This window comes from Haemaphysalis longicornis, unplaced genomic scaffold (assembly GCF_048455015.1).
Source record: "Haemaphysalis longicornis isolate Haplotype H1 unplaced genomic scaffold, Haemaphysalis longicornis Haplotype H1 scaffold_2, whole genome shotgun sequence".
NCBI lineage: Eukaryota > Metazoa > Arthropoda > Arachnida > Ixodida > Ixodidae > Haemaphysalis > Haemaphysalis longicornis.
This window is the reverse complement of record NW_027526295.1, coordinates 208079162-208103344: the sequence shown is the minus strand read 5'-3', so window position 1 is coordinate 208103344 and position 24183 is coordinate 208079162. Positions and strand designations below refer to the sequence as shown.

Here is a 24183-nt window from a genome sequence, read left to right as displayed (position 1 = left end):
GTGCGCGTGCTCCTGCGTCTGTCAGTTGCTGTGTGCTTATCTGTTCTGTTAGTGTTGGTATGAGTTTTTGTATCTTCGCTTTCTGCGTTCATTTTCGCCCCGCTCATGTTCATATGGAGTAGCAAGCCAGTCTCGCTGCCAGGCTGACTTCTCCTTACCATTAAATTCATCCCCCTTCCCCCTCATCCACAGACTGAAAGCGAAAAAAAGGCAAAGTGGGTAGATAACGCTACTGGAGATAGCGATAACAATTTGCTCTGCAGGATATACGGGGAGTTGTGGATACAGATGCTCTGCTCAAAACCATGGTTATACTTGTGCGCGAAAGCAATGCATACAGCCCTGCGCTCCGGGGGCGACACCACAAAAACACACAGGCCACACGGAACGTTGGGCCACACTGTGTGCGCATGCAGTGTGAAGGAATAACACGTGTCTAATTCCGTGGACATTTTTACACGGCGTGTGAAGTGTCTGCACACCTTATATACCATATATGCGGCATGTGCAAACCGCTCCTTTGTAAAATTATACCAAATCCGACAAGCCGCGATCGCCGATAGAATCCACGTAGTTAATCACGTGAGTTTAGATTTTGTATATGCGTTCTGCCCCTCCCTGCCTTCAACATGAGTGTGTATGTGTTTCTGCAGAGGTGTTTTTCTGTTTCAACCGTTCATTTATGTGTATGTTGTCCTTTCAAGTGTACATTTCCCTCCCTGGTTACTGAACACTTAACTGCACCCTTTTAAGTATTCAAAAGCAGCCACCTTCCCCATGTGATGGAGCTAACAACATTCCGAACAAATGAATATTTATATCACATGCCCAGCTGCTTAGGAAATCGCTTTTCTTTCATTAATAATTCCTATGGAGTTCTCCGCTTATCTTCAAAGCCCTATCGCCAGTGCATTTGAGGTCAAATCCCACTCTGGGCTCAACGTATACCTTAAGACAGTATTTTACCAGAGATGCAAGCCGCCAGTCGTAACTCTGCGGGCGACAATATTTGACGACTGATAATGGAAAAGCCTTAAATATTTCTACGTATATTTATGTGTTGATGTTACCATCCGGGGTAAGAGCTGGTATGATAAAAAATAATGACTTCATAAAAAAAAATCCTATTTGATTCCTGAGTGTACGCTATCTCGAATCGGGGTTTTACGCCCTGAAACAACACGCGGTTTCTCAACTGTGCTGTTATAGCGGAACGTAACGGGCTATAAGTATAAGTATAAGCTATAAGTATATATAAGTATAAGATTCCATAACGGGCTATGGAATCTTGAACGTTCGACGAGACCCCATGCACACGAGCACAACCTCTGAGGCCGGGAATCGAACTCTCACACTCCGTAGCCACCGAGCCACCACGGATCCTGGAAATCTCCTTTCTTCCTTCGACACACGTCCACTAGAACTAGCAGAGCGCTCGCACACACCGTGAAACCACGGATAACCAGCGCATTGCACGCACCGGGCTGGACACACGGCTCCGAAATGTGTCGCCCCTTCTGCACGCTTGTTAGCGCGAAGCGAGAGCATTCGCGGCTTGTGTACCACTCCTGGGGAACGGATCAGCGAGCCACGCGGAACATGCGCGCAGACCTCGCCCCGTGCCACACCTTGGCCCCTTGTTGTGCTCTCCGCCTTCGCGCCCTTTCGAAAGAGACGAGGGCTCCATTCGTGTCACATCCTTCCGGACGCGCACATCTATGCCCGGGGAGCCGCGTACAAGAGCGAGCTCATTGTGCGGCTCGAACGGGAACAAGCTGTCGTCTTCGCGGGAGACGTGTCATCGCCTTTGAGCGGACTTGCCAAAGCTCGTCTTCGCCGCCGCCAAAGCAGGCAGCGATGCGGGGAAGCCTTCACAGTTGAGTGTTGGTAGCAGGCTTCCTCACGGCGTGGCCGTTTCATGTGTCTCCAGTAGCTGTACTGAAGCGATCACCGCTAAATAGAAGAAGAAGAAGAAGAAGAAGAAGAAGAAGAAGAAGAAGAAGAAGAAGAAGAAGAAGAAAGCAGCCTTATTTTCACTCAAGGAACCCCTAGTCTGGAGTTCCGTGGATGGACACCAGGGCCATCACCGCGCGTTCAGCCGGCCCTTGTTGTACGCCCGCACTGGAGTCGGCCAGCATGCTATCCCACGAAACGGCTAAATAGTGGTGTCGATATAGCCTCAGTCGTGTCCCGATTGCCGCCACTTGCAGCCATCTAAACGGAAGGGAATGGCTTCGGTGTCGGATACGAGTGTACTTGTCTGTCCCAACATTTAGAACACTCTTAATAAAAAGTGTCGTGAAAGGTAGTAACGGCCGTATTTACTAACTCCTTACGAACCTTTCTACCCCGCGGTTTTGTACGTAGGCTCTGCCACTAGCAACTGCATGGTTAGGAAATACACTGTGTAGGAAGTAGTATGCACTAGATTAAGGTCGTGCTTATGACTAGGTTATACATGGCCAGTTAGTAAACGCATGTAGCTCAGGAGAGTGTTATCGCTAGGTCTTTACCAGTGTAGATAGTGGTGCTTACTGTCTTCTTCAGTTAGTAACCCCGACTATTGCTAAATTTACTACCTCCAGTTACTAAGTACCGAGTGTATACTGGGACAAGTAACTTGTTAGTACTCCATTAGCGAATGCCCCGACCTTTTTTGTAAGAGTGAACCACGCCACCGGTCGCTGGGCCGACCAAGAATGAGGTATACCAGTCACCCTCCAAGAAAACAAGGAACGCTTAGGCATATCTACGCAACAATTCTAGAGTATACATTACCTGCTGCACCTTTTTGTGATTATATTTGGGTTTAAATCGCCGAGAAAATTTTAACGTAGAGAAAGTGGTACACCTTTAATGGCGCCACTTATTAATTTATAGTAGAAGGAAATGTATAGGCCTGTGCCATCAGCCGAGCGTTTTGTGCATGAGCGCCTGTCATTTTCAAAGTGAATTCTTTACCGCTACATTGTGTGTGCCCGTTGATTTCTAGATATGCTCGAAGTGTCACTGGGAGATGAAACAAAGCTTCATTGTATACGAAGTTTTATTAGTCAAGCTCGTGACAGGCTGTGGCATCGCAGGGACCGTACATTGGTGCTCTTAGGTTTTCCAAGAATTTCCTCAACGTTTTTTTCCCACGGAGTAATAACCAATCACGTCAGGGGTTTTTATTTGTCTATTTATTCGAAAACAAATATGGCGTGCGCCACTTGTAGACCGTCTACAGACCCTGCGCATTCTTCCTCTCGACGTAATGACTTATTCACCACCGCTCCCGTCGCTTCCAAAGGTCTGGTCAGCTTCAGAAAATGCGAGTGCAAAAATTTCTTTTCTTGCAAATGTCTTCACCTTTTATTGACACCTTGATTCCTCCTCGAACAAAGCATTTACTTTCTTCTGGCATCGATGCCGTAATGGCCCCGGCGGCCCCATCCTTCTACACTGCAGCCCGAACTATTGATACGTTAGGGGAAAGAGGGGGGGGGGGGGAAGGGGGGGGGGCGTTTTCATAAAATTGATGTTTTTTTTTTTTTTGCAGTGGCAGCTGTAAATATTGTGCCAGTTTATAATGCCGGAGTGCTTGCCGACATCTCACGAATTCACGTGATCCGTGACGTCATCACAGCTGCCGAGGTCGCCTGCACTCTCCGTTCATTTTAGCGTTACAGATGCCTCTTGTTCACCGCCAGCTCTGCGCCGCTCAATTGTGTTCATTGACGCCAAGGCAGTTTTTCATTGAAACCTGCAATAGGCGGTGGCGTTTTTCGCTGTAATTTATCGCATTCGCTGACGCTATAACCAACTCATGTCGCTGATATTCTGTCTGGCGTGTATTGTATGCGCATTCTATTATGCGCCCTCTAATAGCTATAAGCGCACTCAAAAGACGTTGCAGGGGTACGTAACGGCCCTACAGAGTTAAAAAAAAAAAACGACCACTTGCAGATACCTGTTATTTCCTGTGGTTGAAACTCAAGAAAGGCAGTTAGTACAAATACAGGAGTTCCAGTGCTAACCGGCACGTTATATGCTGCCTATAAACCGCAAATTCGCTTGGGGGCCTATTTGCCTGACTTTCCACCTTTTGAATGAGCTGCATGCTGCTGTGGGTCTGTAAAGTTGATTGGAGAGGGTGTGTTGAAAGAACTGAGAGTTATCAAACGTAATTATGAACTGCCTTACGATTTATCTTTTACATTGAGTTTATTATGAGTCCACGGGAAATGGGTGATTGAAACAAAATACCAGGGTATATTACGCAGCCTCAACAGGGACGTAAGCGTCTTCGCAAGGCGATTGCGCAGTACTCACGGTCAGCGTCTGCTTCCGGGAAAACATGAAAGCGATTTCAGAGAACGTGCTATTCGCCGTTTTGACGATAGCCGCACACGTCCGGTGCACATGGCTTTCACAAAGACAAGCCTTTCCGTATCCAAGCTGCGCGCAGCGGGCCCTGAAACCGGCGAACCAAACAACTTTACGACGTATATTCTACACCAAATTACAACGAGCGTGCAAGAAATAGCGCCCGCAGCGAAACACTTGTGCCCATCGCGCGGCTTTTACGCCCTGGTGCCTCGCTTTTACACGATTCCATTCCACGATTCCAGCAGTGGCCTTCACACAAACAAGCCTTTCTCTGTCCTAGCCGAGGCGCAGCGGGACCCTGAAACGCGCGCACCGGTCTTCCCCGCGTTCACACGGTACTCATCGGCGGTGAGCGTTTTCCGGAAGACGCTTCACTTGCGGCATTTCGGCGCGGGAGTCAGGGCAGCGGGACGCCGCAACGGGACAGCGCCTGGCACAATACTGTTCCCAGATCATCGCCTTTGATCATCGGCCGTGAAAAGGGGACGCTTTACGACGCGGCTTCGTGACTCCTCCGCCCGCTCCTCATTAGGGAGCCTCCCCGCTGCAAGTCGGAGGAAGGAGCACGACTTTCTTCGCTGATCCTCGCACCCTCCTCCTCCTCCTCCTCCTCCTCGCCTCTTCTCGAGACGCTGCATTGTGGCAGAGGCTCCCTGTCCATCAGGCGCGTGTAGAAAGTTAGCCGGCTGCAGAAGTGGCGCCCTCCTGTTTCACGTGACTTCTCGCTAGACGCGGCCGGTTTTTTTCCGTTGTGTTCCGGCGAACACAAACGGAGGCACCACGCTGGGCGTGCGTGTGTGGTCGGCGTCGTCGTTGTTGTAGTCGTCATTACAAGGGTGACACCACGGGGCCGCGAACTACGGGCAACGCGGTGCGCAGTTTCGGGAATCGCTAATCATCCTCGCCACGTCGTCTGTCCGTTGCATGCTGCTCGTCAGATCAGTAGCGGGCGGGGCGACGACAGGCGGCCGCTGCGCTGTGGCTCAGAGACGTCTTCTTCGACGTAAGAAGGCCTAGTCACCGTCTCGTCATGGGGCGGCCGATGACCGGCTTTCCGTCCTTGCTGCCGCTCCGCTTCACAGATCAAAAATCATAACCACTGCAGAAGAAAGTACCAAGCTCATCTTTGGAAGTGCGGAACAGGAATCATCTGGCAGTACGCAGGCTTTTCCTCTTGTGTGAAAGATGTTGCCGCAAAGGTGTATTCCTTTCATGTCCGTAGTGTCTCAACCTGTCGCCCTCGGTGACACCCGCCGCTGAACCTCGTCAACCAACCCCTTCTTGAAGGAAATTTTTGGAGGAGATAAAACTGCAAAGCTAAGCCGATGACAGAATTTGGCCTTGCTGAGCGACTGATTCCGGGAATAGGAACCGTTGAGAACAGGAGAGATGGAGACCACTCGCTTGACGTGAAGCTGTTGGAGGGTCAGCAGGAATGTCGCAGGCCTTCTGGTTTGGGCGGTGTTCGCTGCGCTGCTGCGTCGGGGGAACGCTCTTGTCCGCGCGCACGCCTTTCGCGGTGCGCCCAAGGCGCACGGGCATCGCCGCAAGACGGAAACAAAAGGCGCGGGTAGCACGCGCACATAACGAGTGCGTCATACAGGGCGTTGCCAGACGGTAGGCTCAGCATCGCTCGGAGCGACAGTGTGTACACGGCAAGGTCAACGCCGGTGAAGGGCTGACAGACAACTTGTCCGACGACGACAATTAAGCTGTTTCTTTTCTTTCTCTTTCGGCATAAGTTTGTTTATTTTATATTTTTTGTAAGACATAAGACGAGGAAGAATGATACGTCAGCACTCAACTATGCACTAATATTTAAAAAATAAAAATCCCAGGCCATCTCCACTGACGTGAAACCTGGGGTGGGGCGATGCGTGCAGTGTATAAGTGTATTCTTGGTTCCTTGGCGTTTTTGCCAACGGAGATGAAACCGTTGGGAGGTAGAAGTATCTTGTCTTTGAAGCACGGAGCTCTCTAGCGCGAGGCGTAAACGAGGGTCCCTGTGATATTTTAGTGCGCGTTGCGTTCTAGCGCGAGGCGTAAACTAGTGTCCCGGTGTTTTAGTATCGTTACTACATGAGACAATGATTACGACGACGACAGGAGGCGCCAACAGCCCCAGCCCCTAAGGGGCTTCGCCCCTAATAGCTGCCTTCGCGCGAAAATGTTGCTGCTTTCTCTGTCTTAAAAAAATTATTCGTAGAATGGGCTGAGATTTACTAGAAGTTTTCCCCTGCTCCATCCTCGCTCATTTTACGCTTGTTTCATGGTTAAGATTTTGCCAGTAGTCGAGCATTTTGTACACGTAGCTTGCAGCAGACAATAAGCGTTTTTCCGGCAATGCTGTCGTGTTGTGGAGAGAAGCTTTTCCCACAGTTAAAGATGGTGCGTGCGTCCGTGCGCGTTCTTGGGTCTGTGCGGTGTATTATAGACCTTGTAGGAAGTTCGGATTTTTCTGCAGCCAGCTTAAAGGCGATTCGAATGACAGCGAGTTGTTAATTTATCTGCGACTAATATCGCTGAAATCTGACATCGCTGATTCTCACTGGCAAAGCCCTCGCTCACGCCGAGGCAGTTACAGCTTCACGATTTCCGAATGTGTGGGCAGCAGGGTGTCGAACCGGAATTTTTTCGGGTTCGGTTCAGGTTCGGGTTCCAGCCTTTCGGGTTCGGTTCGGGTTCAGTTCCAGAGCACCATTCCGTACCGGTTCGAACCGGCTCGAACCGGTTCAAACGGGTTCAAACGGGTTCGAAGAAAAATATCAGGCGTGTTTTTTTTTCTGTTAATTTTTTGTGCTCGTTTTTCATTTCCTTATCTATTCGGCATAAAAACAAAGTCATAATGAAGGTTTATTTGTCCGAATATTTTGTCTTAGCCAAACTAATGCGACCCTGCAACACTTTTTTTAACTTTTTTCTAAATCTTGAGTGCTTGCATAAAGTAGTCAACCAACACATTAGATTATGAGGTCGCAATGTGCCTCAGCCAAAAATTACTGCTCTCTCCTCGTCAGATAACATAAAAACTTGCTCAAAACATTTTTCTCTCCTTCCCGGTCTTCGCGTTCTTCGACCAATGAATGACGTCATTACAGCGGTGTAACGGCTGTTTTCCGGCTTTCTTTAAGTTGCAGAATAAAACGCATTTGATAGCTACTTAAAAAAAAGCCACAAAAGCAAAGCAGAAACGGAAGGTGTATCCGCAGCGACGAGCGAATCACGCACTGTTGCTCTGTGCTCGCAATAGCTATAGTTTTCGCAGTGCTTCCAAATGCGAAGAAGAGTGAAAGCGTTTATCGAAAGTGTTGATTTATTTATTTACTGCTTGTTTACTTATTTATTTATTTATTTATTTATTTATTTATTTATTTATTTATTTATTTATTTATTTATTTATTTATTTATTTATTTATTTATTTATTGTTGGATTTAACGCGCCCATGCAACGCCGACGACGAGGCGCGCCATAGTGGAGGGCTCCGGAATAATTTTGACCACCTGGGGATCTTTACGTGCGCCGAAATTTCGGACACACGAACGTTTTTGCTTTTCGCTTCCATCAGAAAAGTGGCCACCGAGGCCGGGAGGAGGAGGAGGAATAAACGTGCCTCAAAAACAGTCCACCCTGGGGACGAGTCCTCATTCCAGGACCCCTTGAGTCCGTCCGGCTTCTTGGGCTCTCTGCACCAGCCAAAGCTGGTCGTCAGGGTGCGAGCTGGACAGTACTCTCTCCCAGTGCTCAGGGGAGGGGTAGGGGTTAGGTGGGGGTTCTTATCACAGCCCCACATGATATGGTAGAGGGTGCCCGGAGCCTCGCAGAAGCGGCATTGCGAGGAGTACAGGGTGGGGGCCAGAATGTGAGCTTTAGTGGGATGAGGAAAAGTGTTTGTTTGGATGCCTCGGAGGTGGCGCTCTTGTTCTTTAGTGAGGCTTTTGTGCGCAGGGGGAGTGAGTGAGTGAAGGTCTTTTATTAACACAAGGAGGGCCCAGGGGCCGGAAGGGGGAGAAGGGGGAAAGGGGAGGGAAGAGGTGGTCACGAGGTGATGTTCATTTGAAGATCCTGGAGAGGAATAGTCAGTTCCGGAATGCACACATAGGGGTGGTAGACCTCAGCTAAACTACTTTTGCGAGGCCACTCTCGAGAGCGAAGCGCCCAAGGGCAGCAAGGAAATCGGGGTCGCTGAGTGTCGTGGGAGGTATCTCGCTTGGATTGGGTAGGGCATTCAACAGGATGGGGCGGAAGGATTGGTACGCAGAGCAGTGCCAAATAAGGTGGGTCAGGTTTGCTATTGTAGCTGTCTTGCAATATGGGCAGTAGGGCGGAGGATCGCCGTTCGGGTGGTGCCATTTGCGTGTTATGTGGGGAGTCAATGCAGCGTTCGCGCGAAATTTCGTTCGTTCCAGCCGGTAATGCTGGGTGATTTCGTGGAATGACAAGAGGGGGCAGACCTGCCACTGCTCGCCGAACTCCTGGCTTGCCCGGTGGGTCAACTTTCGGGCACGCTGATGGGCAGCTTCGTTGCCAGACACGGCGGAGTGGGCTGGAGCCCAAATAATCCTCACAAGATGTCGAGGAGGATGCTGGAGTAGATTTGTTCTGGCAGGTCGTGATATGCAACCGCTGGAGAAGGTTCTACATGCTTGTTGGCTGTCTGTGATAATTATTTCTGCAGAGGTTTGTGCAATGGCTAGGGAGATGGCCGCTTCCTCCGCCTGCAGAGAGTGGATGGTGGGAATTGATGCGCATGTAACGAGGTTTTCAGTTGTGGAAACGACAGCGGTCATAGCTTTTCGCCCTGGATAGGAAGCGGCGTCTGTATAGACTGTGGCAGAGTTTCGGCCGTATTGATTAACAATCGCTTTCGCTCGAGCTTCCCTACGAGCCTCGTGATGTGTCGGATGCATGTTGCGTGGCAGTGGGGCCACATCGATGAACCTGCGAACCTCATGTGGAAGCTGCGTCGCATCGGCCTGCGGGTGTTGCAGAGGAGAGCGCAGGTGCAGTTGAGACAAAATTGCTCTACCGGTAGGGGTAGAGCTAAGACGTAAGAGTTGGCTCAAATGGTGGGCTTCGAATAGTTCAGCTAAGGTATTGTGGACTCCAAACCGCAAGAGTTTCTGCGTTGAGGTGGTAACAGGTAGTCCTAATGCTACTTTGTACGCCTTGCGTATCAACGCTTCCACCTTTTCCTGTTTGGTCTTGGAGAGTATGGCGTAGGGAGTATGGCTTGAACCAGCCTGAGTACATCCTCCTCTCGCATACCCCTCGTCTTGGTACTAATTCTCCGGATCATGTGGGATACTTGCTCTGTGGTGTTCTTAAATGTGTTGAACAGTTGGATGTTCGAGCGATCCGCTTGGAAAAGCATGCCCAAAATTCTGACTTGTGGAGCCGGAACAATTACATGGCCATCCATATGTAGAGAGATGGTTGGCGGCCCAGAAGAGGGTTTTTTCTTTGCTGAAACGATCAACAGCTCCGATTTCTGCGGCGAGCATTCTAGGCCACACTGCTGTGCGTATTGGATGACTATGTCAACCGCCTGTTGGAGATTATTCTCCATGTCCTCTACTGATCCATGAATGGCCCATATGGTAATATCGTCCGCATATAATCCATGGCGTATGCCTGGTATAGCAGCCAGGAGCGGAAGGAGACCAATCAGGCCTATGTTGAATAGCAATGGGGACCGGACGGCACCCTGGGGTGTGCCCTTGTTGCCGAGGGAAACCGGATCTGATGTCAGGTCACCCACCTTCAGAATAGCTTTCCGGCAGTCAAGGAAGTCTCGCACGTAGGTGTAGGTACGTTTCCCGCAGTTTAGGCCGTTTAGCTGTTTGAGTATGGCTGTGTGGGTCACATTATCAAATGCCCCTTTTAAAACTAGGTCTAGTATGGCTTTTTGGTGGTCCCGAGAGGATTTAAGCATGACCTCTTCTTTAAGTTGAAGAAGGATGTCCTGCGTACAGAGATGACTGCGAAATCCACACATGGTATCAGCTGGCATGTTGTGCTGTTCGAGATAGTTCTGTAGCCTTTTGTGGATAATGTGTTCCAATAGCACGCCCCATCTCCTGCCGAGGCCGGGAATCTAAATCGCGTCTGTGTGCTCAGCAGCGCAACGCCTTAGCCACTGAGCCACGACGGCGAGTTTATCTAAAGTGTTGAAGAGCTGCAAAATGTACCTACAAATGTACCTGTAAAATGTTTTCTATGGTAGTGTGACGAGTATGTGGCGCCGACTGCCAAGCGTGGCAGGTGGTATTTAGAGAAATTTCCTTCTGCTCATCTTTTATCTGGTAACAGAGCTGTTAGAAGAAAGAATGGATACAAAGACTCATCGGGCGGCGTGTATAGGACGGCATTGGATAGGGAACCACCGGAGATAGGAACTTGCTAATGGCCCCTTCAGTGACTGCATGGTGACAGCAATTGGGCTGTAGGAAAGATGATAGCCAAGTGAAGTCACAAGCAGCAGTAATGATCACTTGTAGAGAGAGAGAGAGAGAATGAAGTTTAATTCAATCGAGGCAAAGTTTCAGAAAGGTGACCTCATTCGAGGGGGCTGAATCGACAGCCGTTTCCATCAATAGCAACTGATCTTCCAGGCCGGAGCTGGCCATGGCTGTCTCCCAATTCTCTGTGGAAACGTGGAGGTTGGATGGATCTACGGCACACTTGTCGCAGCCGCCTACTATGTGTATGATGTTCCCAGGCTCTCCACAGAAGCAACGAAATGGAGAGAGTTGTGTCCCGTCAAACAGGTGGAGTCTGGTGTTGTGTGGGAAGGTGTATGCCCACAGGGTGCGGAGTAATCTTTCCTGGTTAATCGGTAGCGATTTGTGCGAGGAGGAATACGTTCTATGGAAGAGGCCATAGTGCTTAGTAACTTCCAGGTCTGTGACTGCAGGATGCATGCACTAGGGACGGGCTTCATCAGCGCTGGCTAAGTGAGTCAAATCTCGACCCACGAGGTTGGTGATCTTGTTTGCCGTAGATGCCAGTATGAGCTGGTGCCCATACAATCGTGACTGGTCACGTTGGTGGTCTCTGATTGATCATCGGAAGTGTTGTAACATGCAATCGACTGTTGAAAAAGTTGGGCCACTCCTGTTAAGAGTCTGTTATGAGAGTTTTGTACCGCTTTGGCTAAGCGCACGTGCTATCGCAGCTTCCTCAGCTTAGAGGGGGCTGTTTTCAAGGTTGAGATGCTACAGGTGTGGGAGGCTGCAGAAAGGTAACAAAAAAAGAAGTTATTGAAGAATGCTATCGGGCGTCTTTGCATCAAACCAGTTGATCGTCCCTCCCTTTTTTATTGCAGTTTAGTTTCTTTCCAACTGTCTCCCCTCATATATACACATGCTTTGAAAACCCTTTGATGAATATAAAATTTGCATTAGGCAATTAGTTATTAACTTTAGTCCGAGATGTCAATGTTAATATAGCAACAACATAATAGCGCAATACGGGCATAAAGAAAGACCTTTTATAGCATTCAGGCGGTCGTCACATAATTTTGGGGCTTTTTCGTGCGTGACAAAATTTCCTGATTGGTCGAGAAGGAGAACGCTGCAAAATTTCCAAATGCCAAGTACCCCAAAGATATCATGTTTGGTCCGACCGTCGAATCCGCCTCAACTGACCCGCTAATTCCTTTAATCCAAATTAATCAACACACCAGTCCCACTAATTCACATTAGCTCATTCACTCACCTAACTAATTCACCCCAGTCTACCCGCTAACCCGCACTAATCGACTTCAATCCATCCGCCTCTTAAGTTTAAGGTTGAGCAGATTCAAGATAACATGAAAATGCTATCAAATATACTTTAAAAGTGTAAATTAGGATTCCCCTTTTTTTAATATCTAATGTTCTCTTAGAGCAGTAACCAAAGGACACAACGGCGCTGTATACAAGAAAAAGTGACGTTAATTTTGAGAACTGCGAGTGTTGGTGTCTCAGTGCTGTTTGTATATAACTGCCCATTCAAACTAGAATAAGTGGAAGATATGGATTTATTGTTGATGGTGTCCCTGAAGGCCTTCACAAGCGGACAGGTATGCATGCGAATTAACAGCACATTGAAAACTTTACACGATTTTAAACACCATGTAGATAGAAACCATGAAGAATTCCATGACATGTTGCCTCGTAATATGCCTTATAACTTAAGTTATGTTAAATGTAAAAGACAATTGGGAGAGATGGGCAGTACCTAACGCAAACTGTATATACGGTAGTATATACGGACAACTTTACTTTAAATCGAGTGCAACAATTAGAAGTGAACATGATGGGCCTTGGGAACTGCAGACTAGGCATAATATTTCATGGTTCTGTCTGGCGAGTGGCAAGATATCTTCAGACGCAAGGTATTGTACCGAAATGGAAAACTAGAAATTACATTTTTGAGGCCCCGGAACCGGTTCGGAACGGTTCCTTCGATTCGTTCCGGTTCGGGTTCAGTTCCAAAATGGCGGAAAAAATACGGTTCCGGTTCAGTTCCGGTTCCGGGCAAAAATTCGGGTTCGGTTCCGGTTTTCGGTTCGGTTCCGGTTCCGGTTCGACACCCTGGTGGGCAGCAGAGGAGCGGACGTACGGGATGCTTTCCCGCAGCAGCGGAAGTGCGGGCGGGGGAGCGGCATCGATGTCTCTCCTCTCAACGCTCACAGCTTCTCTACGGGGCGCTCACTCCTTTGTTCAAGCTCTCCGGCTTCCACGGAGCCAGCTTTCCCAGTATCAGGAATAGCGCTTTGCTCTTGGCATTGTCGTACGGGGCCTCTCTCTGTTTTTTTCTTTACTTTCGTATGTTTACTTCGTTTGTACCCTACCTAGAACAATTGAGTCCGAGTCTCTAGTACGTGAGAGTTCTTTCTTGCACGCGGCATAGCTTTTTCTTTTTTTTCACCCTCACAACCGTGTGACCGCGCTAGTACTCCTCTGCGTTTGTCTGTGTGCGTGAACGTGCGCTGAGAGCATTTTACTCCTTCTTTGCTATTTCTTTTCCCACCTTCGCGCGTCCGTTCGGTCCTGCACGGAGTAGCGCGAGAGGATGAGAGAGCGGGCGAGCCTACTCCGAGAGGCCATCATCATTACTTTTCCTCTTTGGTGCGCGCGGTTTGCCGGTGGCGTCCGCGCGAGAAGCCGAAGGCAAGGAAAGCGCATCGTCGCCGCCGCCGCCGCCGCTCGTGCGGCCGGTGCTTTCCAGGGATCCCGTAATGAGCTCCTTTCTCCTTACCGAAGATGGTCTTCGTCTGGCCGGCCGGATGGCCCACTGAGCTGGCGCTCCGGGGCGGCGGCCGTCTCTTCTCTCTCGGGTGGTTGCCGCCGCCGAACATCGGCCGTGGGGGGGGGGGGGGGGGGAAGGGGGCAAGCTTAGGGGCAACTTTCCCCTCCCTGCGACGCCCCCTCACCGATACCGGGAGGTTCCCCTCCGGCCCCCTCGGAATACGAGCTGGTGGGCGCAGGGTGGTGCATCGCTCGGGCCGGCTTCAAAGTTAACGCGTCTCTGCTCGCGTGCGGACGTCCTCTCCAGAGAAGGAAAAAAGAAAACCGCCGGAGGAGGACGGAAGGAAGGGGCACAGCACCATCGGCCGCTGCGGCGCTACACTTTTTGCTTGTCGCCGACGGATGCGTGCCGGACACGGTCACGGTCGCTGTTGTTGCCGCCTACGCGGCCTCTTTTCTCGTCTCCCGCCCCGGGAAGAACTGTTTTCTTCATCGCCGTTGATGTTCGATCTCAGTGCTGCGCGTCGCTGGAGCAGCAAGGGGCAGACTTAACCGCTTGACACCACGTGCCGGACTGCGAGATCCAAGAACGAAGACACCATGCTACTGGCAGGTTTGTTTTTACTTCTAGAGCATGGTGCGCGGGGGTAGCGACCACGTGTCGTCGAGATCGCTTAGCATGGAGCAGTTGCGACTACATGTGCGGGGCATTGCTCGCTTACAAGGCCATCGCTGTGGAAAAGAGCCATGATCCCCGAGTGTGCACGCTTTGACGGAACACGTGGGTTTCGCTTTCACTGTGTATTCGAATATTTGTTATTTTACCCCGCTCGATTCGTTACTTTTTATCCGTAACTTGCGTTATCGAAAACGAAGGTTCAGTTGTTCCATAGCTGGTTTTTTTTCTACATGCAGTAGCCTCAGATGTTGCACGTTCCAGCGGTAGGCAAACGTCGCAAATTATAAGTGAGGGATTTTTCACTTGAATATTTTGTTTCGTTGGGAAGAGTATTGGCAGCTGCAAAAGAACGGCGCTGAAGGGATGGCCGGCCAGTGACATGGTGATAAACATCTCTTGCACCATCACAACGTGGCTGAAGCCGCGTGCGTTTGTCAACGCTACATATTGCAACAGCAATTAAGACTACCTTCAAAAATTTCGGGTGGTGAGACGACGTGTAGATGGGGCAACGGAATACTTGTCATTCCGATCGCTTTTGAGGGAAGCCAATCACGGGTCTGTTATGGCTGAGAAAACAGAGAAAGAAAGAAAGAGGGAGAGAAAATAAAATTAGTGACAACTTGACAACAGCTCTAAAAATGGACCACAGACGAGACGAGCGTTGCCTCGCAACTGATTACTTAGTGGTAGGTGCTAAGGGTGATCACACTCAGTCACCTTGCGGCCACGTCAGCGACAGTGCGCGCAGGCTTCCCCGTTCTCGTTCCTTTTGAGAGGGAAAAGGGAAGAGAGAAGGAAGCGGGAAGTATCATGTTCTACCATCACCTGCCCTCGACCTTCCTAGCGTTCACATAAGATTTCCCAAGCTCGCGACATTGGCTGGTAATTTAGGCCATTGCGACATTGGCTGGTAATTTCGGATTGCTCTCACGGTAATTCTTTGTACCAGTCTACACCGACATAAATGACCTGCGTGTGAACGGAGCGTTTAGGTCACCAAAAAACAACTAGTGGTGGAAGTTCCTTCTCTCGAGCTCGTTGCCGACGCCTAATGTGGCCGATGGCACCTGAATCCAACATTCGATTCCTCATGGCAAGCTTCCTCGCTGGCTCCTTCGACGCACACCTACGTTAGAGAATTCCAAGCCCAGCCCTAGAACAAAGCGTCCGCCAGCTCGTTTCATTGTGGCGCTTCTGTTGCCAGTCGTGGAGGGTCTTCGCCACGGCCGGCGTCGATTCGACGCGACGTGGCCTTGAATCTCCCGCGTGCTCGTCGGCTCCTACGTGCGTCCGTGTACAGCGTGCCGGCATCCGCGTGCTATTCCCGACGCCTTGCACCACGGCTGGAGTCGTGCCAGCGGTGGAAGAGGTGGGGAGGGGGGACGCTAATGGAAGGCGACCAGGTGGGCCCTACTAATTGTGTCCGCTTATACGCGGTCCTTTCGACACCGACCTCCTGCGTCAATCAGGACGACGAATGGACGCCGCGCGCATACCAGTCCACGTGGTGCGGCGGCCGTGTATTTCGCTGGGCGTAGGAAAGAAATAAATTGTTCATAAACCCGCGTGAGGTAACAGTAAAGCGTTGTTCATTCAGGCTTGACGAAGAGTGGGAAGGCGAAGTAATTGCGAACCTTCAGTACGCGACCCAATCTATCACCACGAAGTTTGGAGCGACAGCTCGGCTATCTCGACTATCCTGTGAGCGGAACTGTGGAGTGATTAATCGGATATGCGTACCAACGAGATTTCGCTTCATTGCAACGCAAACTTAGTTCCCCGGCTGCCAGGCGCAGCACGGGAGCTTGGGTGGTCAACGTATACACCGGATAGGCATGGATAAGCTTTGGCGGCCCCGAAATTCCAGCGAGCGGAATTGTATAATGGTTCATCGTCTAAGAAAAGGCCACGTGGCGACAGTATGTTGATTCCGCAACCCTGTGGGGCCCATGGTCTGGCGTACCCTACATACCCGCTTCTCCTTACCGAATTGCAGCAAATAACTCCAACGGCGGAGAACAAATGTTTGCTTTGTTCAAAAGACACCAAAGTTCGTTGAAGTTTTAGTGTTGCTTGCGTGGTGAAGTTTAAGCAAGTAGATCCATTTTTTTTACTATAATTGCGGGAGTCTATGGGAGCGCTCCCACATATTGATAGGCGGCAGAAGAGAAAACACTATGCGCATGCGCCGTTCGCGGCCGCCGCAGAACCTATGCAGCAATAACGTACCACTCGTTTGCAATGCCTTTTCGTGCCATCTGAGCCCTCAGAGCGTTTATTTTCTACCAGTTGTATGGTTAATATCCCATTTTCTTTTGTTTATGCACAGGGTGAACCGGTTAGCTTGCTAGAAACGCGCTAAATTTGGCACCACTTACTCGCCTGTGGGTCGACAGTAAATCGGTCGGAAAAACTCGTGACATGGCGTACGCGTTCTGCACTTTAACGTGGTGGGGCAATTAAACAATGCTCGCAACTCACTTGAAAGCCTCGTTAAACGCTTACTAAGAAGGTTAGACAGCTTGATCCCTTACAGTCTCTCTTAAAGGTTTTCTGAAAGCACTGCGTCTACGGACATTCCGCCGTGAAGTATACTCGGCTCGCTAAACTTTCTTGTGCTCACGTGCATTAACGGCGCAGCGAATAAGTTCATGCACCTACGTTTAAACAGTCTATAGGCACTACGTTTTAGTAGCTTCGATTTGTGGTCACGAATGATCTGCGTTTTCTGTAGCATTTAATCATGTCGTTTCGTTTTTTCTGGCCAAATTTCATGTAATAAAAAAAAATTTCTTCGAGACATTGAACAAACCGAAAAACGCATTGCCCGAGAAGCTGACGCGCATCACATATAAATATATATTCCCTTCACCACCCCCCCCCCCTTCCCAGAACCATAAATATATCCTCGACAATGCTGCGTGTGCTTCTTGAGCTCTAGTTCCTCGTAGTGACTACAAACTATGCGTTAATTTTGCTTAAATATATAACAATAAAAAAATTCTCATCCCTTCTTAAGGAAAGTTGAGAGAAGCGCGAATACCAGAAGTGCGTCCAACCTCGCTGCAAGTGTGTCCGGTTGATCGGCAAACCTGAAAATACCCAAATAGCAAACAAAGAAGGAACCCGCGCGACTATATCCCGCGCACGAAGTGCATCCACGAACGATCTAAATGTATTCCGATAAATGGTTTATCAGATAAAGGGTATACTATTTTACTCCTTCTTCATGATCGATGCGTGTATTGACTTATCTAGAATCGTTGCTTGTCGGCGATTTTCAAGTCACCGTTTTGGCAGGACGGAAGCCCGGTTTCACGAAGGTTTCGTGTGTCCAGGGATCTCATCAGAGCTTTTTGGTCGACCAACCGGTCTATGTGGAAATGCATTAGTTTTTGACAGGATGCCAGGGGTCCCACTGAGAAAGCTTTCGCTTTTAGACGCAGCGGCGTGCGTATGAATGTGCGTGGTCTTCGCCGGCCGGGCTTGTCGTGTTCGGGATTTGATTGCTTGTTATGAAATCGATTCCATCGATAACAGCAAACACGTATTTCCAACACTGCGCTGCTTTGTGTAACTTGTTTTACGCATCCGGCGTCGTCCACGAAACGCAGCTTGCAAATATAAGCGCGCAGGCCTTCGCAGGACAGCTCATGTTGGAGAAGAAAACAGTTCGTTACAGTTTATGAGCACCCCTGGTGCGCTCGGATGTCACAAAGGCTTATTGCGCTCCGTTGTTTGTTTGCCATAGAGAGTTATAGCAGAGCGGAAAACCGTTACTGGTACACATGCGCACGCGCACAACCAGTTTTTCCGCATCTGCGCACGCAGTAGCTCCGGTCGTCTACCGGGTACCGTACCGGGACCGGCTCTCCGCCCTGCTATAACTCTCTGTAATATGTTCTGAGTAAGACCGTGTTCCGTCACGTGACCGCTAGCAGATGACCGTATAAGTCCATTGGAAAATCTTATCGGTATATCTAGATATAAACTCGAGTTCTTCGCACATTTCGGTCGCAAATATCGGCCGGTGAGCCAGATAGGGATTGAGACAGAACTCGTTTTTTCACGTAGTAAGCGATAGATGAAATGCGAGCAGTTGAGTATAAAGTATTCGTTCCGAGATGAAAATTACAAAGGCACGCTGTACACCTACATATATGAGATTGCAGCAAATGTGGCCTGTTAATATTTCAACTTAGGAATTAGAACAAATCCCCAGGTTTGTACGTCCAGGTTACCATGTATTCCGTGTTGACTATATGCGCTATGATTCTTTTAACACATATATAGGTCGAAGGTTTTTTTTTTAAGTAGAGCATAATCAAGAAATTGTTGCAGTACGCTTTTTAATGGTCGAAATACATCTTCGCCTTGAATGTTTAACTGTCGAAAAGAATATAGCACTGTTTACCAAAGATCCGCGCATTTCATGGCACAATATTGAACACTATGTATACGCCATTAGAAAAGCGAAGTGATGTCTGGCGCTGTGAGCATCGAGATGAGACGACGCACGGAAAGGTTGCGGTTATCGTAATCTGACAATGCCAATGTCTCGCAATTCGCAGGCATTTGGCAAGCAGATGAGGCATATATTGTGCACGACCAGTTGGTCGTGATATTGTGTTGCCAGGGTATGTATATATAAAGTCGGCAGGAACGTCCATGCGTAGATTCCGGTCGAGGTGAAAAGCATAAACGCCCGTGTGTTCGAGATTTCTGCGCACGTTAAAGATCCCTAGGTTGTCAAAATTAGTCCTGAGCCCTCCACTACGGAGCGCCGCATCGCCTGTGTAGCGTCGGCGCGTTAAACCTCATGATCAATAAATCAAGTCCGTGCGTAGATTACATTGGGTGTGTTTATGTGTTTTACGGTAAATAATCGAGTGATACTTGTTAGCCTATTTCACGATTGAGTAATATATGACTGCAACTGGCAAAAAAAAAAAAATCGGAACCAGGGAAGAGGACACACACAACGCAGTGTGTGTTCTCTTCGGGACGTGGTGGCTGTTTTTGTAAGCGATGTGAAAACAAACACTTCCGAGGAAAAAAAAACAGCCACAGCTCCCGTTACATATCCCTCCCGCGCTTTAAATCACTCTGTAACCCCCTCCCCCTCCCTCCCTCTATCAGCGTGTATAACCTCGTCGCGTAAATTTTTACCTCAAGTTCTGGCGTGACCTCCGGCTTGCAGCGTATTGCTTTCAATGTGATGGTTAGCCGTAAATTAACGTTTTTATTCGGTGTTGTATTTCAGCCCGTCGAAACATTTTCACTAATGATTCTTCCTCGTCTCGAAGTAGTAAAAGTTAGTTACTCTTCAGCTATAATTTTAGAGGTTCCGAATTTTTTTCAATAAGTAGAACAACCTTTTTTTCTTTGGTTTGCATCGTTTTTTTTTTTTACTTTAGCAGTAAGCTGGTCTATGCTGCAGTTCCGCATATCCCCGGGCCGCAGCGCCAATTAAGATTCTCTTCATTGGCTCTTCATCGCGTCGTGTCTAGCCCCATCTCAGCAAAACAGCATTTCGACGTGCATTAAGTAAAGAGAAAATCCACACGCACAATGTTTTGAAACTTTGATTTACGGGTACGTGAGCGCCAGGTTCTGCCGCGACGTGAGGTGCGCATGCGTGTAAACTTCTCATGGCTCCGCTCCCCATAAACGGCGTGCTATGGGAGCGCGCGTATGATTACGCACTGCCTGATAAAATTTATGGGCTCGGAAGATAATTGGGATGCTCCGGCGTAACCTTAGGTGATTTAGGTTCCGCTGAAACGAGGATGCGCGAACAGTTTCGTGTTGCTCAAGCCGTCTGCGGTTTCGAACTGATACACGCGTTTTAGGCGTGTCATAAGGTGAATTCTGAGCGCATTAAATGGATACGACGTATCTGTAACGTGTGATGTGAGGATTAGCGTCAGTTTCACGTATACGAGTCAGGCGTGTTAACCCAATTAATTTTCGATGCTCGCTATTACTGTGAAAACAAAGCGATAGTTATTTGGGAAGAGCGCTTTGCCGCGTCCCTAACACCTCGGAGTGGATTTTCAGCTTTGCATACTGGTTTTGGGTAATCGCAGGTGACGGTTGCACAAGGAAACTAGTACTGTGGCATATATGACAAACAAAAGCAGATTAATGTGATTGTGGCAATGTATTTTGGTCGCCTTTCAGGGCTACACGCACGCTCCACCCGAGGTTACGAACAGTTCTGACGTTAAACCGTTGCTGGGCACGAGGTCGCGGGTTCGATTCCCGGCCGCGGCGGCCGCTTTTCTGATGGAGGCGAAAAGCAAAAGCGCCCGTGTGTACGAGATTTCGGCGCACGTTAAAGATCCCCAGGTGGTCAAAATTAATCCGGAGCCCTCCACTACGGCGCGCCTCATCGCCTGCGTTGCGTCGGCGCGTTAAACCCCACAATCCATCCAATCCGTTAAACCGTTAACTTGTCAGAAAACAACACTATCCCAAGTCATTTAAGGAAATTCTGTGAAACGTGTACAACGATTCCCCTCGTTACAGTATTCGCTCACAGGTTTAGCTTAAATTAATCCGTAGTCCCACTACTGTGCGTCTCACGACCAAGGTGTCGCTCGAGTGTGTGTAACCCCCATTTGACTGTTCAATACACAGAACGAGGCGATAAGTTAACTCGGCGTACTATCTGCGGTGGCGAGCGCTTATTTTTAAAGGCGCACCCGCCCTGTCATTAACAAAGATTAATGGCTCGCTTTCCAGCTCCTCGAGGTTGCGTATATATACGCACGCAATAGGGCGTCGATTCGTCCATTGCCAACCCGTAGACGCCTATGCACCTCGGCAGTGAACGGCGTGGTGTTGCGCAGTAGCGCTAAATTGGTGGCGGGGAAATTGCAAACGGACCAGCCTCATCAATTAGTCTATGCGCGCGGCCCGAAGTCGCTGGGCTTTTTACAAGCAATGTGTGCTTTGTGACCATAGCAATTATCGGACACCAGCTGTGGGCAGATTTTCGCGCATATGCATTTGGTTCCGAATTTGTTACCTCCCAGCCCTGAAAATGACTTATTAAGCGTGTATAATCATTAATTTGTTGCAGGGGTAAAACTAACAGTTGACCTCTTTATGCTTTTTAAAGAAATAGAGCAGAAAAGGTAAGAACGAACGTTTTATATTTAGTAGACAGTTAAGTTGCCGAGGAGTCTTCTATTTCTTCAAATCTGCGCTAACAGCGCGTACAGACTCACGCATGCTCGAAAAAAAACATGAATATTGCTTGGATCTGCTTCTAAAGGAACATCACGCCCAGTTGTTTTTGCTGATACATTAAAATTCAATGACGCATTTAACGCTGCAGGAATGCAAAACCGCTTTTTATTTCAAGGTGCGATCCTGTATGTCTTATGATATCTCTGCCTTGATTATGTCATCCTCCCATTGTAACGACGTCTTCGTCATCAGAGGGCTATAAATGGCCCGCAAATGGCAGTGGTGTCGGCTGCCCGTGCTTGTATAGCTGCAGCGAGCGCCTGCCTCTTTGCTCGCCCTGCGACATTTATGCATTCCTTTATGTCTGTTTGTGAGGCGTACTTTCGGGGGCGACCATGCTTCACAGTTGAGGCGAACGTACTCGTTCTGGGGCGGTATTCTCGTGTTTGGTCCGTTTTGTGTCCGTTTCAAAAGTGTCCGTTTTGAGCAAGCCCTGATTGGCTTAAAGCGAACACTCGGATGTGACGCCGTGCAAGCACGGCGGAGCTATGAGCTACGTCCTCTCGGAGCAGACGATTTGGAGCAGACGATTTTTCGTCGCCTTGTTGTTGGTTCACTGGCTGAACAATAAACACACAAAACATAGTTTGCAAAAGGTTTTGTCGTTTAAAATGTGTATACAAGAACAGTTGCGCAAAAGTCAACCCAAAGCCCGCCTACAACTGAAAGTACGTCACAACAAAACGGACTCAAAACGGACGTTTTCAAAACGGACAAACACGAGAATACCGCCCCTGGAGTTCATCGAAGTAAATGCAGCACTGACAGCACAAACGTGTCAGCCGTGCAATTGGATCGTCTGATTACCACCGTCATGATATTTTCCCCATTGCGCCATTTTGTTTCCTCGTTTATTATGACCGAGAGGCTCCGGGCAGTCGCCCTTGTTTGCCTATACTTACACGCTATTATCGGTCACTTCTTCGGTTGTGCGCTGTCATCACCATCGCGGCGATCATTTTTCCTTTGCGCCCCGTTTCCTTTTTCTGTCTTAGTCGTCATTTTCAACAGCGAACATCATCGCTTTGCTTATAAGGTACACATCTCGCTGCAAAGTTGACTTAGCCCGAACGCGTTCTTTTACCCCCCCCCCCCCCCCCCCCAGCAAGCGTCTTTAAGTACTTTTTTAGATGTTTTCGAGCCCCTGGTCCTCATGCTCTGCTGCTGACGGTGCGAAGATGACAGTTACGTGAAATTTACTTTTTTTTTGGCGTTTACGTAGCATAAACAACGACGACGGTTACCCTGGTTACATTCGGAAATGATGGACAGAACACTGAGAATAGGACGGGAGGGTATCGCTCGCCAACACATGGGACTGTAAAATCAAATTTATTCTGCCTTTGCGGACTTGCGGCTTCCACATGTCGCGCTTGTTATGCAATACCGAGCCGCGGTCATCACATTGAAATGCTCATGGTATCTGAAATTAAAAATAAACATTTTCCACCTGACCCGTGCGCTGTGCCACCATTTGAGGTCTCAGGCAATGCAAGTAATATTGTACCCGTGAGACGGGAGACTGCAGTGATAGGCTTCACTGCACGGTTCCGGTGGAAGACGGCTGAGACGAAGGGCGCGTCATGAAAACGTCAACTGGACGCTGAAATCAAATCGAGCGTTTAATAATGGCTCCATTGTGGCGTTATACGTATTTACTTCTTTGTTCGACAGTCGTCGTTACTTTGTAAATCTCGAAAGGGAAAACACAATGCCCTCATCATGGCCGCCCCACAAACCAAAGCCGTGGTGTCACTTTGGATTGCCACGCAGTCATGGGCAAGCTCAGTGTATAAGATTTAAAATTTCGCTTACTTCGTGTTTAATATCGATTTCTGCACGGACAGTTCTAGACAGGAATTCTCGGCATTTATCGCATCCCTGGCAGTCCCCCAAACTGCGGAGCTCATGCTCAGTCGCAATGACGGTGATTTTCCTCAGGGGCATGGACGTTTCTTAGGTCACACCTCGAAGCTAACATAACCCGACCCAATTTCGACCCTCATCTCGATCGTGAACTGTATCCCGTACGAGATAATAAAGTTGTCCGTTATATTAAATTTCTTGGTCGGCGTCCTTTAGAATTGTATTCAGGTGTTGCAGGCTAAACGAGCTCAAAAACCACCCAATCACGCTTTGCAAAATATGGGTGGGATGTTACAGCCCATGTCACCAAGCGGGGAAAGAGGATGATGGCAGAAAAATGGCAGGTTCGACAGTTTTTTTTGTTAAAGAGCGCAAATCACCCCCCCCCTTTCCCCTTCCCAAAAGAACATCGATTCAGAGCCTGTCCTCCTAGGCGCTTTACGTTTTATCTCGATGAAGTAATCGCGGCCATGTTTGTAACTTCTTTCAATGTTCGTCTAAAGCATGGTGTCTTGTTATCGCTTGACTTGCACAGTTACGTCATGCTTGCGTTTCAACCTCACTCTCCTTTGTACCAGGGTACGTTTTCCCCGAGTACGCCAGAGTCAATCTCTAGAGATTGAATCTCTACACAGAGTCAATCTCTGGGAAGATGGGGCCGCTACTATACAGCTGTATTCTGTGTTAGGCGGCTTTTATGGCGAAGTGGCGTAAACGGCCGCAAATTTCGCTCCGTATGACGGCGCAAAACTCCCGGCATTACAAAGATCTTA

At 48.9% G+C, this 24183-nt stretch overlaps 1 protein-coding gene across 3 annotated transcripts in view; it reads left to right on the top strand.

The window, feature by feature from the left end:
- The window catches only part of LOC144169832 (transcription factor Sp9-like), a 199661-nt gene that overhangs the window by 155211 nt on the left and 20267 nt on the right, over positions 1-24183 (top strand). Inside the window, exon 1 of one of the 3 annotated variants that reach the window (XM_077699197.1) lies at positions 13887-14218. The exons of the other annotated variants lie outside the window; for them this stretch is intronic. The gene's annotated coding sequence lies outside the window, so the exon portion shown is untranslated. Of the gene's footprint in view, positions 1-13886; positions 14219-24183 lie in introns of those variants that run through there. 3 annotated transcript variants of the gene reach the window in all.